The 17,251-nt window shown below is 50.0% G+C and overlaps 1 protein-coding gene across 5 annotated transcripts in view; it reads right to left on the bottom strand.

The window, feature by feature from the left end:
• RNF123 (ring finger protein 123) overlaps positions 1–17,251 on the bottom strand; it is a 3,033,138-nt gene that overhangs the window by 2,944,676 nt on the left and 71,211 nt on the right. The window lies entirely within an intron of this gene.

Below are 17,251 nucleotides of genomic sequence, written 5' to 3'. Positions count from 1 at the left end.
AATAACAGTGACGAGTGTTAGGCTTTCTAGCCTCCATGAGGATGTCCATGCACCTCTGCGGGAGTTGTAAATGTCCAAATTCTATGATCTCAGGAGTCAGGCTGCTAAGTTCACGGTCTGAGGGCATGGATGCAGAGTCCTGCCCTTGTCCTGTGACAGCATGTTGTACGGGCAGGGAAGTTTCACTGGAGGAGATCTCCATCAGGTGAGCGAACCGTGGCTGCCGTGCCCACATAGGGGCCACTAGTATCATGGTAACTTGTTCCTGGTGCATCTTGTGCACAATCTTGTTGAGAAGGGGAGTCGGGGGTGAAAAGCGTAAACAAATTTCCCTGACCATGGAATCGATAGACTGTTCCCCTTGGATTGGTTCTGGGGGTACCTCGAGGCGTAATCTAGGCATTGTGAGTTCTCCAGGGTTGCGAACAGGTCTATTTCTGGGAATCCCCATTGTGTGAAAACGTCGAAGACGATGTCTTTGTGTAAATGCCATTCTGAGGGCAGAGGGAAGTCTCTGCTTAGTTCGTCTGCTAGCAGATCGAGTTCCCCTGGTACATGCTGTGACAGTAGGAACATGCTGTGTTTGAGAGCCCACTTCCAGATATTCTGGGACAGCCTGGACAGCTTGGACAGTTCTGGAGAGTGAGTGCCCCCTTGTTTGTTGAGGTAGTACATGGCTGTGGTGCTGTCCGTGAGGACCATCACCGTCTTCCCTTGTGGGTGTGCCTGGAAGGCTTTTAGTGCCTTGAAAGCTACGCTCGGAGTCCAAACTCGGTGAGCAGTCTGATGGGATAGGTGAGCCCCCCCCCATCCTGTGAGGGATGCATCTGTGGTTAGAGTGGCTTCCACTGCGGGGGTGGCGAATGGTTTCCCTATTACCAAGTTTTCCTTCGACCACCACCGTAGCGAGAGAACCAAGGCCTGCAAGACCACCACTAGATCGTCCCATTGTCCGCTGGCCTGACACCACTGGCTGTTGAGCCACTCTTGCATTGGGCGCAGGCGCGCATGGGGTACCAAATAAATACATGACGCCATCATTCCTAGCAAGCGCATTGATTTGCGTACCGTCACCTCTCGACCTGCTACATATTGAGGGATCTGAAACACCATGTTTTGGACCCTCTCGTTAGAGGGGAAGACGAGGCCGTCCTTTGTTCGAATTAGAGCCCCTAGGAATTGTTTGACTTGGCTGGGGTCTAGGCTGGACTTCTTCTTGTTGATGGAGAAGCCCAGTTGGAACAAAAGGTCTACAGTCTTTTGGGTATTTGAGAAGCATGTTTCGTAAGAATCCCCTGTTATGAGCCAATCGTCGAGGTAAGGGTATACTGGGATGGACAACCTGCGCAGGTGGGCCGCTGCCACTGCCAGAACTTTCGTGAATACCCTCGGTGCTGATGCTATCCCGAAGGGTAGCACTCTGAACTGGTAGAGATTGCCCTCTATCATGAACCTGAGGTATTTCCTGTGCGCTAGCAACATTAAAATATGAAAGTATGCATCTTTCATGTCCAGTGTTGTCATGTAATCGCCTTGTGATAGCATGGGGATCACTTCCTGTAAGGTCACCATACGAAACTTTTGCGGTTTGACAAATTTGTTCGCTGGGCGCAGATCTAATACAGGGCGCATGGTTAAGTCCTTTTTGGGTACAAGGAAGTACACGGAATAAATACCGTCCGTTACCTGAGATAGAGTCACGACGTCTATAGCTCCTTTTTCCAGTAGCTGGTCCACTTCTTGTAGAAGGATGGCGAGGTGTTCTGGTGTCATGCGTCGTCCCCTTGGGGTTCTGTACGTTGGGGAACTGTTGAATTCTATACAGTAGCCGCGTGCTATGGTTGATAGTACCCAGCGGTCTGAAGTTATTCCCTCCCATGCTGGAAGAAAGGATGTTAACCGGCCCCCGACCGGCGATGCATGGGAGGGGACCCGAATCTTCGAGTCATTTGGTGTTGGTGGCTTGGGAACCTCTAGGGGTGGAACCTCCACCTCTCCCTTTGCCACGCCGTTGTCCTCTCTGGTTGTATTGGCCACTGGTGCCTTGGTTAGAGGACCAGTTGTTTGCAGAATATTGCTGCTGCTGATTTTGCTGCTGGTGTTGGCCTTGAAAAAAGCACCTATTGCCATAGCCACGTTTGTTAGGAGGCCTAGAAATCTGGTCTAGGGTTTTGATGGTGTCAAACTCTTTCTTTGCCGTTTCTAGTGCCTCATCAACCACCTTTCCAAAGAGGTTGGCATCTTCTATAGGCTTGTTGATTAGAGATGCTTGTGTTTCAGGTTTAAACACTGAATTATGCAGCCAGACATGGCGTTTGAGGAGTATTCCTTGGACTAGGGAACGGCCAGCCGTTTCTGCAGCATCCAGAGTGTTTTTCACAATGCTTTGGTTGACTAGGGTCCCTTCAGTAATCGTGGCCAGAAGGCGTGTACGTAGGGGTTCTGGTACCTCCTCGGCGTCCTTACGTAGCTTGCTCCATTGTGCATCTGCGTAACTTGCTAGCAAGGAATTGTTTGCAATCCTTGCGGAAAAAGCAGCGGAGGCTGTGATCCTCTTCCGTAGGGAATACAATTTTTTACCCTCCTTATCTGGTGGTGCTTCGCTGGTAGACAGCGGGACCCCTGCTCTTTTCCTTGTATTTGTCACCACTAGGGAGTCTGGTACAGAGTGGCACCTGACGTACAACGGGTCTGAAGGGGAGGGACTGAATCGTTTTTCTATCCTCGGGTTGACCCCTCTGACCAACGCGGGTGTAGATAGCGAAGGGATCATTCGTCTACTTACCGAGGCGAGGAGGGGAATGGTTTGGCTGACAGGGGGCTTCTCCTTGATTACCTTCTCCACAAACTCAATCTCCGGAGAAATCTCCCCAGTGTCTTTTTCGAAATGCGATGCTGCCTTGCGTAGTAGTGCATTAAATGTAGGTTGATCGTCTATAGGTGACGTGTTCCTATTAGGTGAGTCCTCGGGAGGGGACAGGTTTAGTGCATCAGGGTCCGAAAACGCTGCTGGGGACTGCCAGGGCTGTGAAGCACCTTCCTCTGTGTCTTCTCCAAAGCCCCCCCACACCCCCCATCTATATCTGGATTTTCTTCAAAAACCTCCTCCTCTAGGTTTTGTTCCTCTTCATTGCCTAAAAATTCGTCCACCTCCTGAAAGTGGGGGTCCTCTTCAGTGAGGTCATATATATCTACATCCACTTGGGAGGGATTAAACAGCCTAGGGAATTTAGCCCTGGGGTCCATCTGAGGTCCCTCTCTTGCCCTCTTGGGTGGTGGTAGGTTTTGAGTCTCCATAAACATCTCCATCTTCTCCATACAGAACTGGAGTCTCTCCAGGGTCTCATGAGGTACCCGTGAGCGGTCTTGGGGCGGGGAGGGGGGGGTTATGGGAGGATCTTTGGCCTGAACGCTTTGACCTCTCCCATAACGTCGAAGAAAGGTCTCCGTCGCCGTCTGAAAAGCCTTCTGGTAGGCTAGGAATCCCTTTAGATGAAGGGGCAGTTCCTGCCTTCCTTCAGGCCTTTTCGGCGTTTCTTTAGCCTTCTGAGCGGTATTCAGCGTATCTTTCGCCGTCCGCTTCTGGCTATCGGCGGAAACGATCCTCGCCAGGCTCTCGACGACTAATCTGTCTGTGGAGGGCTCTGGTATTGACGTTACGGGCGTAGCGCGTTCTACGGCGACGGGCGCTCTCTGACGGAGCGCTTCGTCTGGCGGTTTGGGGGTAGCGCCCTTATCTGGGGGAAGCCCAGTCGCTGGTCGCGTCTGTGGTTGCGAGGGGGGCTTAAGACTCTTACGGTCTGAGGACGCCGGTGGAACCTGCGTCTCCGTTGGCGCTGATGGTTTCTTTGTCTTCGACGAAGAAGAGCCGTGGGTTATGGGTTTATGGGAGTGTCTTTTGTGTGCGTCAGTGTCGCCGGGGTGTTCATCCCCATAAGCAGGGCGTGAGCCAAACTTGTCGGGGCTGGGGACAGACGACGAGGAGCGCAAGCGCTCCTTAGAGAGGTCTACGACTTCCGCAATGGATGTCGGGTTATCACATTCCTCGTCACTTTCTGCGGCGGCGGCTGAGGAATCGGACCTCAACACGGCGTAGGCCGCCCACCTTTTGACCCTGCGGTCCTTTAAAGTCTTAGGCTTAAGAAGTTGACAAGCCGCGCAGCCGTCTTCCTTGTGGTCGAGGGGCAAGCAACGGTTACACCGTTTATGCTTGTCTTTCCAGGTAAACTTGCCCTTGCAACGCGGGCAAAACCTAAAGGGTGTCCTCTCCATAGCTGAGGAAATATTTCACTGTGATAACCCCAAGGGAAAGGGAGGGGAAAAGGAAAGGCATTCTCAGCGAGAAACAAGAAATGTCCCACGACCCCACTCTCCCTACTGTCTTATGGCTGGCGAGGCCAGGCCACGTGTTCGGCAGCGCCGAAGGATCTCCTCCGTCGAAGTTCTTACTCGGCGGAGAATAGGCTTCGCAGCTACATCGAGGGAGGGATCTTATGTAAATAGATATTAATAAATAACGACCAAAGGTCGAGTAAATGAATTTGCAATGTCTCTCGAGGAGCTCCGCGTAAAGGCAACCAATATCTGGGCGGAAAAAAACAATCTGAGGGACCTCGACGCGTGAGGGATTGTGGGTACACCGCACGTCACTATAGGGATAGTGTTACACACACGCCTTGTCGACGTCCCCTTTTCGACTACGAAAAACAAAATGCAATACTCCACAGTGACCACTGGATGTCGGACTATGCACAGCATGTGATTCTAAGCAGAACAAACATCATGGAGTCTTCATACAAAGTACAATATAGCTGACAAAAGATAAATACAAGTAGATACAAGTAGGGGGTATAGACTGGGAGTAGGAAGTGTGAGATGAGGGCATAGACAGCCCTAGTTATCTGACACAGGGGGAAATAATTATATTCAATTACAGACTGGCTAGTGAATGCCAGTGTTTTGCAAGGTTCTGCTGCCAAGGCTTCTATGATTACATTTCTAGCTCCAATCAGGATACAGAGCATAAGCTCAACTTCAACCAAGCTAAGGGAAGACGCACTGACTAATATTCACCCATACTGTAGTTGAGAAGCATCCATTACCTAATACGGCGGAAATGCGGTTGATGACAAGAAAGGGGAAGATTATAAATAAAATTGGACCTAGCGTCAGTTTATCACCATGTGGAGCTGGAACCTAAGAGCGGAAACTAACCGCTTTTGTGTTCCATGAAGGTATTTTTCAATTCTGCAGGATGCCATTCGAGCTTGTGTCGCCGTCTTCCATATTTCTGAAAGTAATGCACAAGTTGTTTGATGGGTCGTGAGGTGTCCACTGCATTCAGGGTGACATCGATTTTTGGGGAGACTGTAGAAGAACATGAAGGGTCTTGGGTAAGGTTTTGAGTATTTGAGAAAAGAGGGGCAGGGAGTGACGTTAAGGAGACGTGTGTTTTCCAGAAGGAATCTGTGAAATATTTTTTACATGAGATATCAGGGGAAGATGTGACGCGCAAGAGAGATAGTTGAGTGTATCAGTAAAATGGAAGCTCCACAAACTAAGGGGGAATTGTGGTTGTTTTTGGGAATGATTGAGTCCTACCAAAAATGTGTTAAGAGCTTTGCCGATAACCTATGAGAAATGAGAAAGTTGCTAAAAAAATAAATTTAAAAAAAAAGTGAGGATTGTATGTGGAACAGCAGGTCTGAAAGGGAGTATCAGGAGATAAAGAAAGAGTGACATAGCAAAGGTGTTGAAGCAATTTGCCCAGGCCTCAAGAGCATTATGTGGGCCAGAGAGACGGTATTCGGTGTTGGAGAAAGAGGAGTTAGCTTGTCATTGAGCTGTGGAGAAAGCAGATGTGTGTGTTGCGAGCCGAGTTTGTTTTATGGACGGATTGTAGGCCGTTAAAGCTATTTTTGAGTCTAAGGTCCTAGATAAGGTGTCTCGACAAGTGGCCAATTAGGTTGCGAGCATGCAGAGCCAAGCGTTTGTGATGTAAATTATTCCAAGAAGGGAGAATATTCTGGCTGATCATTTATCTAGGTTAGGTAGGAGAGATGAAAAGGATGGGAACTATGAATTTACGGATACAGTATTAGTGGCTCATGATGTAATTATAGGCAAGGAGGAACGGGAGGTAGAGAAGATGGCAACATGGAACAGGTAGCCCAATATGTGAAGTCGAGATGGCCGGAAAAGTGGAGATTGAAGGGTGAGGTGAGACCATATTGGGAGGTAGCCATCTGACAGCTCAATCTTCTGAATCTGTTAGTTGTCTTCATGATCATCAGTCTGGCTTCAGAGCTGCCAGAAGCATGGAAACTGCTCTCCTGAACATCCGTGAAGACCTGCTCTCCAACCCCCTGCTTCCTCATCCTACTAAATCTCTCCTGTGCCTTTGATATAGTCAACCATGCCATCCTGCTCAACCGTCTACGTGATAACCTGGGCATCACCGGTCTGGCCCTGGCGTGGCTGACTTTTTTCCTCTGTGATCGACCCTCCCAGGTTCAACTTGGGTCCTTCCTCTCCTCTTTCTCTACGTGTGGTGTTCCACAGGGGTCTACCCTCTCTCCTTGGCTGTTCAACCAATACCTGGCACTTCTTGCCCACTGCATTGCCGCACTCTGCCCCAATTCCAGTGCTATGCGGAAGAAACTCAGCTCATTTTCAGGCAACCTACAGCCACCTCTTCTCCCTCGCTCATCCCTGACTGTACGCCAATCCAGGAGTGGTGTGCCACCAATGATCTTTGCCTTAATGCCAGTAAGACGGAGATTCTCCTCATCGGCACACCCGCTCCCTCCTTTCCTGTCACTCTCTGGCCAGCCTCTCTTGGCCCTCTTCCTGCTCCCACCTGTGAGGCTAAAAACCTCAGGGTCATCTCCGACTGCACGCTAGCCTTCTCTCCCCACATCTCCGACGTGTCTGTCACACTACCAGCTGCACCTCCTCAGAGGTATTCTTCCTTTCCCCTCCTTCCCTTAGAAGCTCACTGTCTCCAGAGCTCTGGTTCGCTCTAGGCTGGACGATTGCAACAGCCTCTTTCTAAATCTGCCTGCTTCTACTCTCCGCAACTCATCCAGTACAGGACTGCAAGACTTGTCCTTGGCCTCAGGCCCAAGGATCGTATCTCTCCAGGACTGAAATCTCTGCACTGGCTCCCAGTGGCTGCGAGGATCAAGTTCAAAACCCTCTGCATTGTCCACAAGGCCTTCAGGGCCTGGGGCCTCAATACCTTCAACTCTCTCTTCCTAAATATCTTCCTCCTCGAGCGCTTCGCTCATCCGCCTCCAACTCCCTCCGGGTCAGTCGCTTCTCCAAGCATCTGGTTGGTGGCAGATCTCTTTCTTCGGCTGGGCCTCCCTCTGGAACAGCCTCCCTGAAACTTGAGGAGAATCATCCCTGGTTCTGGAAGCACCTCAAAACCTCTCTCTTTGCTTCTGCCTTTTCTCCTCCTCTCCCCTGCTAACTTTCCTGGCTGAAACAAACTGCACTGGTTACCTGGCCACCCTCTGATCATCTCAGGCCCCCTCCCCCACCAGTCGCACACCTGCACTGCCTTCCTGGCAACCCCAGCACTAGGGAACAATTTTCTGTATCCCTACAGTCCCACTACCAGCACTTCACAACTAATGTCTGCACTTACCCTTGCACTTGCCACCAGCTGGCTGTACTTTCACTTGTTATTTATTCTATTATTCCATGTACTGCACTGTCCCCTCCCCCTAGCCCCCGTACTTTTCCTCTCCCCCTTCCCATGCACTTGCACGATCTGAATGACACCTGGCATAGTAGGATTGTTGTCTCAGTCTTCCCTCTGTTCCCCCTCCCTTGCCTCGTCGCGTCTTGAAACACTTGTGTATAGGCGCGTTATAAATGCCATATCAGATCATACAAATTACCGACTGGTGCTGTGAGAGTGAAGGGTGGGCAGATCAGGAATATGGGTAGGGTGGCGAGGTGAGAAGAGGTGGTGGTGAAAAAAATGAGAAGTGAGGAAGGAGGAGAAATGTGTTGTATCTGAGCTAGATGCTGAAGTGATGATTTGAAGGTAGAGTGTGGAATATAGAGTGTTTAGCCGATCTGTGAAAAAAGTTGGGTTCATGTGAAGCCAGTTGGTTTTGGAGTCGGTGAGGGAGGTAGGCAGGGGGCTGCTACACAGGATCTTACTTACAAATAAAGAAGTCTAATTGTGCCTCGCTGTCCTGTGTGACAGCATTTTATTTAGTTTAGAGAAAAGATGATAAAAGCTAGTTCATACTAAGTCTCTCCAACTTTTTTTGTATGCTGCAAGCAGTGTAATATTGGTTAATGTGGAGAGCTTGGGTGATCCTCAAACTCAAGGGCATACAGGATTACTTGGTCTTCATTCAAGGCAGAAGTAGACAGCGACTTGTTTTATAGTGACGTAGCTGCCATACAGGAATCTACAATTGCATCTGCTAGGCTGCCAAAATCAGCGGGGCCAGCCAATATTTGAGGTCAACTGTTTTACAGATTTTCTTGAAATAAGAAGCTTCTGGGCTTCTCCCTCAACATCATTCTGTGTGCAGCCCGAATAACCACTGTTTCCATTTGGTAGCAGTGCTGTTAAGACTACCTCTTCCATGATGCAGCAGTCTGACAGTCAGCCTCCCCAAGAAGCACACCATACCACAGAGCTCTAATAAGGCTATTGTAGAGCGGCGTGGCTAGCCGGAGTCGCCAGCAGATGCTGCTCCGCCGAGCTCCCGCTCCATGATCCCGTCCCAACTGCTCAATACCTCCAGAAATGCAAGCAGCACCCCTGAAAAGCAAGCCAGGACACCCCTGTGAGAGAGGGGGCTGATCGAGTTGTGGAGGAGGTGGACGTGGGATTCGGGAGACTGGGCTCCACGGAGGCGTCTGCGACCGCTGATCAAGATGGCAGGCGGCCCGAGGGACTGGAGAGGAGGCGCGCTCCCAGGCTGCGACCGGACCCCCATGAGGTGCAGGAGACGAGAAGGAACTGTTGACGGGAGGATTGGTGAAACCCACAGCCCCTTCTGCAAGTACAGTGCGGCTGGCAGCAGGGTCGGCAGCAGAGGCGTGTGGGAGGGGCGCCGACATATGCAGCGGATCCCAGCAAGGCGGCGGACCCGGCGGGGGAGCGTGAGGAGCCAGCGAATGATGTGAGGAGGAGGCCTGGGAGTCCCAGTGAAGCCCGGGTTGCAGAAGGCGGCCCACGGTGTTAGACAGAATCCTGTGCAGTGCCCTAAGGGACCACTACACACAATTAAGACTACAGGTGGCAATACAAGTTTTACCTTTGGTACAAGCCTGTACTACTATGTTAAAGTGGTAGCAGTAGCGGAGCAGCAAGGCTTATCTCAAGAGTATATGAGCAGTAGCAGAGATTACACAAAGGGACCACAATTACTGTGACTAAAGCACACACTGACTCAAGGTTTCAGGTAGAAAAATATAAGTACATTTATTTTTAGACCATTTGTTATAAACACACTACTTCTATTAATTCAAAACCACACGTAAAATATACTACAACCAACCAATTCACTTTGGTACACTCTAACTCAAGGTAAGTACCCTATGTTTTAACAGACCAGTGTTGTGAAACAAAAGACGTTACAGAGAATACACTTGCGATCACTTTTTGGCAGTAATGACAGTTCGGTCTTACTCAAGAAACACTTATCCGCGGCAAGAAATGTTACAGGGAAAAACACACTTAGCACCCGAGTTAACCAGAGAGAGTTGGGGGCAGAAATCATAGGCAATACTTTTTGTCAAGGCAGACAGAATCAGAGAACACTCAGACAGAAATTCAAGAGTCAATAGGCCGGAGCCAGTGTCAAGTAGAACCGGGTTCCTGTTGTCGAGGATCACACAGTCGGATAGTTCAAGATTCAACGTTGCCAGGAGTACTTAGATATTGTCAACAGAGGAAGCAAAAGTTATAAGGAGGAGAAAAAACAAGGGCAAGTCTTGGAGATGAAGAAAAGGGATTCACCCCAATTCCTCAAGCAGAACACAGCACCTTATTCAATGGAGAAGCTGGTGCCCTGGCAGTTGTTCCTGTTGGTTTCCTGCAGACCCACAGTTCCTGGAGCTTCGGTCTGAAGGAGGACATCTGGAGGGGTCTGCACCACACAGGGATGAAGCCGGCCGCAGCGAATGTGAATAAAAGGTGCGCTCCTTAAAAACAGGAGAGGCTCTTCAGATGGCTATCCGGACCACTACAGCAGTGTGCAGCGATTTCGACCAAGAAGAGGATCCTCTGGCTGTGGAAGATGAGCTGGTAATCCCCACCAAGCTCAAGGGAAGAAGGCTGCGGACTGGATCTTCTCTGGTCATCGAAGGGTAGATAGCTCAGGACTGCAGCAGGGCTTCACCGGGACGGAGTAGTTGCAGCAGCCGTCTTCTTCTCCACTTCTCTTCGGTTCCTTGTAGTTCCAGTGGCGACTCTCTGACTTCTAGCCCAAGAGACCTGCCTTTTATGCGAAAATCCCCCATTCACACAGCCTGGCTGTCAATCATGCAGCAGGGGGGGTTGTCCGGCCCGGACAACCACCTCGGCCAATCATGGCAAAGTGCGACTTGGGTTTCCTAGGATACCCTGTGCAGGGGTGGGGGGGGGGAGGAGGAACTACACCCCTCCCTCACATTCAGCCCACCTAGACACCCAGGCAGAAGCCCGCCAAAAGACGGTGAACAAAGAAGGCAAACCTGGTTTGCCGCGCAAAGTAAAACACAAGAAGGACTTTAACAAAAAGAAATGGCAAATACACCTGACCAGAGCCAAAAGAAAAAGTATTTGGTCAAGCGGGTTGAAGTTCAAGGCTAATATAATAGCCTGAAACAATACCACGTTTATATAGTATAATCGCGGTAGAAAAGTTATGGTAGATACCACTGCAACCAGCCAAGTCTAAAAGTTAAGAGTGAAACAATGCTCTAGGAGGTACAGATAAAAAGGGATACGGATTAACCCTTTCCAGTACTCCATGTAAGATGGGGTGTACTGAATATGTGGTAAATTGACCAAGTAAAGTTTACTGGCAACTTTACCCTTTTCTGGGGGACAGTAGTCAGCCTCAGAAATGGAGTCGGTGGGAAGTCTAAAGGACAACCCGGTGTCACTGCACTGAAGGTGCTGTGTAACACAAAGAAAAGAAGGAGACTACTGAAGTGGTGTACTCCAGAGCCCACAATCACAAAAACAGGTGAAAGACACATGGCAAACATGGGTAAGAGTGGGGAAAAGCTCACACTCTTACCAAGTGAAAAAAAATAAACTCCAGAAGTCCAGCAAAGCTGCTGGGGGACTCACTAGGTGAGGGAAATTAGCCATAAATGAGAATTCTCCTTAACACATGGTGACAGGTGGAGGCGGAACAGACAGAGGAGTCCAGGGCTCCTGGTGGTGAAAACTGGAGCCCGTATTAGCAACGAGTCCCAGGCGGAGGAGGGGCAGCAGAGAGGAGCGCCCACACATGTAGCAGGGGCAGCCGGGGGAGGAGGAAACCGAGCCAGTGCTGGACTGCAAGGGGGTCCTGGGGGAGGTCGAGGCACCCGGGCCTTGGCGTGGAAGGAGGAGCCGCACCAGCAGAAGCAGGGATTTCTAGTATGAAGGCATAAGGGACCACTTTGGCAGGACTGTTGCGAAAAGCAATGGACACCCTATGTGAAAAGGGGAGATAACCACTGAGCAGTGGTAGGCACGAGCAGGCACAGTCAACCAGGATCGGGCTGCATCCCCAACGCAGATAGGGGAAAGGGATTTCCTGGCTCAAGCAGGAGTACAGGGGCCACAATTTCAGGGCAAATCATCCATAAGGACCGCACAGGCTGCGGCAGCGGGGTGAGACGCCGGCTCATCACCATTGAATAAACCATTTCAAGGGAGTGGGGCAGGTGCCCACCTGTAATCCAGCATGGAGGTTAAACAGCTAATGAAGCAAAAGGGCCCGCAGTCGGGGGACATTAAGGCGGTTATCTACGGTGTGGAAGCACAGAGGCGCGCTTAACAGCAGACAAATGCACAGGTCCACTCGACACCCCCCACATAACTGGAAGACGATGACACTCCGATCAGGAGGTCAGACCTGCAGGCCATGCTGAGGGAGTTGAAGGACATAAAAGAGAGCACAGCGGACCTAACTGAAGTAATTTCGGACATTAACAAGAATGTAATGGTGGTGGAGAGGAGAGTGGAGACGGAAGCCTGTGAGCAGGGACACATGCACAAGAGCTGGTGCATCGAGTGGTCACCATGGAACAGCAAATTCAAACAATCATGGACAAGCAGGAGGAGACAGAAAACAGGTAAAGACGGAACAATACCTGATTCTGAGGGGTGCCCAGGGCAATAGTGGACGAAGAGTTGCACGATTACGTTAGGATCTATTCTAAGCCATCTTGGGAACAGGCAGTGAGCGAGAAATTGTGCTAGACCGCACCAAACGAGTGTACTCAACATTCCAGATCAGCAGGAACATCACTTCGGATGTCTTGACCAGGGTGCATCTGTACCAAGTAAACGAAGAAATAATAAAGGAGGCACGTAAACAAGAACCAGTGAGGTTTAGGAACCCTCCATTAGCCCTCTTTCAGGACTTGGCACAGGCGACGCTCATCAAACGTAAGCGTTTGCAAGGGGTAACAAGCTGGCTCTGTGTAAATAAGACCAGATACAGATGGTCATTCCCGTGCGCCCTGCGATTCGAGTGGCAAACAGAATATTCCATCTCCAAAGATGAAGAGATGGGTGATTTAATGGAAGAAGGGGAGAAAAGGTCTGGAAGATAAAACAGACATTCAGCCGTCAGGGAGGAAAGAGCGATTGAGATCCGCCCGATTGCAACCAAAGGGAAAGAACAAACAAAAATAAAGTCACAAAAGAGGTGGCCCCCTCCCTGAAAGACACAGCAAACAGATGCCAGAGGATCTATAGTAGGAATCGGAGGGGCAAGAGAATGGGGACATTTTGAGGCTACATGAACAGGGATTGAAAGGGAGGGACGGGAGAGAAGAACCGGACAAGTCCTCAATTCCCTGGGTGGTACGGATACCCAGTGGATGATGATTAAGTGGTTAGGGGGTAGTAGGGGGGAAAGGGGAGGATACAGTTCTCCGGTTTATGTTTGAGTTTGGGGAGGGGAAAGGAAGGATGGTGCATGAAATCCAAGAAGGCACTCAAAGGAGAAGGCCAAGGAAAGGTCATATAGAAGAATCTAAAATGGGGGTAGGACGACGAATGACCTACATATGGTTTCCCTAAACATCCAGGGCTTAAATTCCCCCGGTTAAAATGTGCTCCATATTAAGGGATCTGAAAGAGCTGCATACCACAGAAGCTTGGTTACAGGAAACACACTTGCTCCTGAAGGACGAAGCGCGACTTATACACAAGCAATTCCCAAAACAATTCTTTTCCTCTAGCGGGACTAAGAAAAGGGGAATGGCGAGATTCTGATTGCAAAGAGGCAGAATTCACCAAACACTTTATACACAAAGACCCAGAGGGTAGATACGTGGTGGTAGGGGGTGGGGGGGGGGGGTGAGTATTAAGAGGTCAATTGGTGACACTGGTAGCGATCTATGGCCCCAACGACAAACAGGAGCATGTCCTCACTAGGGTGTGGAGAAACATCTCGGGGTGGTGTGTGGGGAAGGTGTTGGTAGGGGGAACTTTAACTCCGTGATGGACCCACATATGGACAAGACTCTCCCCCCCAACAGAGGCAGGCGACATGCATAGAGCAGCTTTGGCACAATTTATCAGGGAACTACACCTTATTGAGACCTGGCGATTCTTTCAACCGCAATCCAGGGCATACACACATTACTCAGCTGTCCATAGGGGATTCTACCGCATAGACATGATTTTAGTCTCAGACACCCTCATGCCCCAGGTGACAGATATTGGGAAAAGATATCTATCGGATCATGCTCCAGTGATCCTTCATTTGGAACGCATGACAGCAGCACCGGAGGGGAAGAAACCCTGGCGTTTGAATCCCATGATACTGAGTGACCCACTAATGAGGTCCCATATGGAGGAGACATTGAGGCATTACTTTAGGGAGAATGACACGGAGGGTGTGAACTGGGGAGTGGTATAAGATACGAATAAAGCGGTCAAGCGAGGAGAATTTATAGCCAAAACGGCTGCATATATGAGAGGAAAAGAGCAGGTGAGGGTAGCGCTAGAAAAAGGTGGTAAACGAGGCCGAGGGGGTGCACAAGGACACTGGGTCCAAGAGGGCATGTAGGGCCCTGATGAAGGCCAGGGCCAAATTGGAAGCACATCTGGCAGAGATCGGCGCAGTTACCGTTACAAAAAAACAAAACATTCCATGTAAAAGGCAACAAGGCAAATAGATTCCTGGCAGTGAAGCTCAGAAAACAGCAAGCAAAACATGTTACTACTCAACCGAGGGATGGGGGGGGGGGGAATTGGTGAGGGAGGGAGGCCCAAAAGAGGGAATTCATCCATGGCTTTCACGCTAAGGCAGTGGCGGGAGAAAGTCTAAAGGAAGAGGACCAGTGAGCGTTTTTGGAGGGGCTTAACCTGCCGGAGATAGCTGAGGCAGACAGAGAGGTATTGGAGGCTGCCCTTATGGAGGAGGAAATCAGCGGGGCAATACGTTTGTAAACAAGGAACAAGGCGCCCGGGCCCGATGGGTTCGGGAATGATTATAATACAACGTTTCAAGCCCTCTCGATAGGCCCTATGACTAGATTATTCAATCATATAAGGGATACAAGGCAAGTACCCGGGGATATGGGCCCCTCCACGACCATACTACTACTGAAGCCAGGAAAGGATCCCACCTCATGTTCCAGCTACCAACCGATCTCCCTACTTAACAGGGGTGCTAAATTATATGGAAAGGTCTTCTCACTTAGATTAATGGCTATACTACCCAAACTGATTCACCCAGACCAGGCAGGATTTATAATGGGTAGACACACACGACAATGTCTGTAGAGCTACAAATGCGGTAAAGAAGAAATTTGCGATGGCGGATTTAGACGCTACAACAGCGTTCGATAGCATGGGCTGGCGCTAGAGGGATTAGGATGCAGGGAAGTTTTTGCGTGGATTATCCTGGCCCCATTCACGAAATTACGAGTGAACGGGAAAAACTCAGAGCCTATACCCATTCGGAGGGGCACCAGACAATGATGTTCTTTCTATCTCCCTTTGTCTGAAAATGGCCATGGAGCTCCTGGCCCGAGCAATTAGGGCTGATCCAGCGATGAAGGGGGTGGTGATGAAGTGGACAAAACACAAGATAGCATTGTACATGGATGACGTACTATTGTTCCTGAAAAATACCAGGATTACCCTCCCAAAGGTGTCGTCTCTCCTGGGGGTCTATGCAGGGGTCTCAGGCTTCTGCATTAATTATGCGAAATGTAAGGCAAAAAATAATACGGAGGATCAGGTGGAAGTAGCAGTATGACGGGAGACTTACCCACTGGATTGGGAGCAGGAGTCTCTAGAATAACTGGGGGTGAAATTGACCCCCACGCACAAAGGGATCTTTGCCGGCAATGTCCCGGGTCTTCTGAGGAACCTCCGGGGGGGGACCTAAAGAGGTGGGATGTGCAGGAGTTCTCCTGGTTCGCACTAATTACGGCTGTCAAAATGAACCTTCTGCCCAGATTTCTATACGTCATGATGTCATGAGCTCGCTCCCGATATGAATTCCCCTCTCCTTCGACCCCCCCCACCCCCCATCGCCTCAAGAGGATTACAGAAAGAGATATCCCAGTTTACATGGGGAGGCAAGAAGCCCTGAGTGGCCAGGAGAATACTGTTCAGGGGACCAGGAACGGGGGTCTTGGGGTGCCAGAAATGAATCGATATTTTACGACAGCGCAATTGGTACCAATGCTGCACTGGACCTCACAGGGCACAGAACTGGGTTAGTGCGAGTTAGAACAGCAAGCTACAGACATTCCGTTGGGGTGTGTAGGGGTTCTAAAGGGTAAATTAAGAGAAGGGGGGGTCCTCTGTTATGCTCCACAAGAACTACTCTCCGCTACTGGGACAAGGCAGGAGAAAAACTCAAGCCGGGGTGGGGTCCCTTTACACCAATGGGGTATAACAATGATTTCACTCCAGGGAGGGCACCAAGCTATTGGACAAACTGGGATGGGCAAGCTACCCTGACCCCGATTGACTTCTTCCAAGGGGGTTCTCCCCTGCAATTCGAGGGATACATAATCAAATTCCCTCTACCCGAACAAGAAAGGTTCCATTATACGCAAATAAGACATTGGATTACAACCAAAGAGTGTAAATAAGCGGCCAACAGATCCCAGTGGGCTTGGAATGCACAATGAAGGAGGGAGGTCCCAAACAAGGCATTTAAAGGCTGTACCGCCTATTAGATGGGGTGGAAGCGGGGGATATAGTGCCATACATGAGGAAATGGGAACAGGACCTGGGGGTGACGATTACAGAGGAAGAATGGGGGCAGATATGGGGACGGGCGCAGAAAAGATCCCGGTGCTCTATGGTAAAGGAGCCAGCATATAAGATTTATATACAAGATGGCACATGACCCCGCACAGACTGCACACGATGAAACCGGAAATTCTGAGGGAATGCTGGAGGGGGTGTGACCAGGTGGGGGACATGGGGCATATGTGGTGGACGTGTCCAAAGGCAAAAACGTTTTGGAAGGAAATTGAGCCACATTTGAGATAATGGGGGAGCAGCTACCTCGTGTCCAAAAGTGATCCTATTGGGAGTGGTGGCAGAGGGGCTGTACGACTCTAGCGGCGCAAGGGCTACACTAATCACCCATATGCTCACTGCGGCGATGATTACTGTGGCACACAACTGGAAATCGGAACAAGGGCCAATATTGGCAATGTGGGGGGGGGGGGTCAGAATGTAGGGGGTCATGGCTATGGAGAAAGTTTGGGCATTGGCAGTGGGTAAATATAAAAGGTTTGTAAATACATGGCTCCCATTTCATGAATTTGCAGCCGAAAAAGACCCAACAGTTTCACAAACCCACCCTGCTCAGGAACTTTTCGGTGTTGAGAGTCTAAAAATTGGACCGGACTGGAAACAAGAAAGGGAAACCAGAGGGAATCAGATGGACTATGCCGGACCCCTACAGTGCTTGGAGATGACTTTATGTATGCAAGTGCACCAACAAGGTTAAAGTTTGTTAGGAGTTGGGGAAAGGGAAGGGTATGGAGGGCAAGGGGCGGAGAAAAGAAATGGTGAACTTAAAAGCTG

The sequence above is a fragment of the Ambystoma mexicanum genome, chromosome 2p (genome assembly GCF_040938575.1).
Source record: "Ambystoma mexicanum isolate Mex_15411 chromosome 2p, UKY_AmexF1_1, whole genome shotgun sequence".
In the NCBI taxonomy this organism is placed as follows: domain Eukaryota; kingdom Metazoa; phylum Chordata; class Amphibia; order Caudata; family Ambystomatidae; genus Ambystoma; species Ambystoma mexicanum.
The sequence above is the reverse complement of the archived record's forward strand: the minus strand, read 5'-3'. Positions and strand labels throughout refer to the sequence as shown.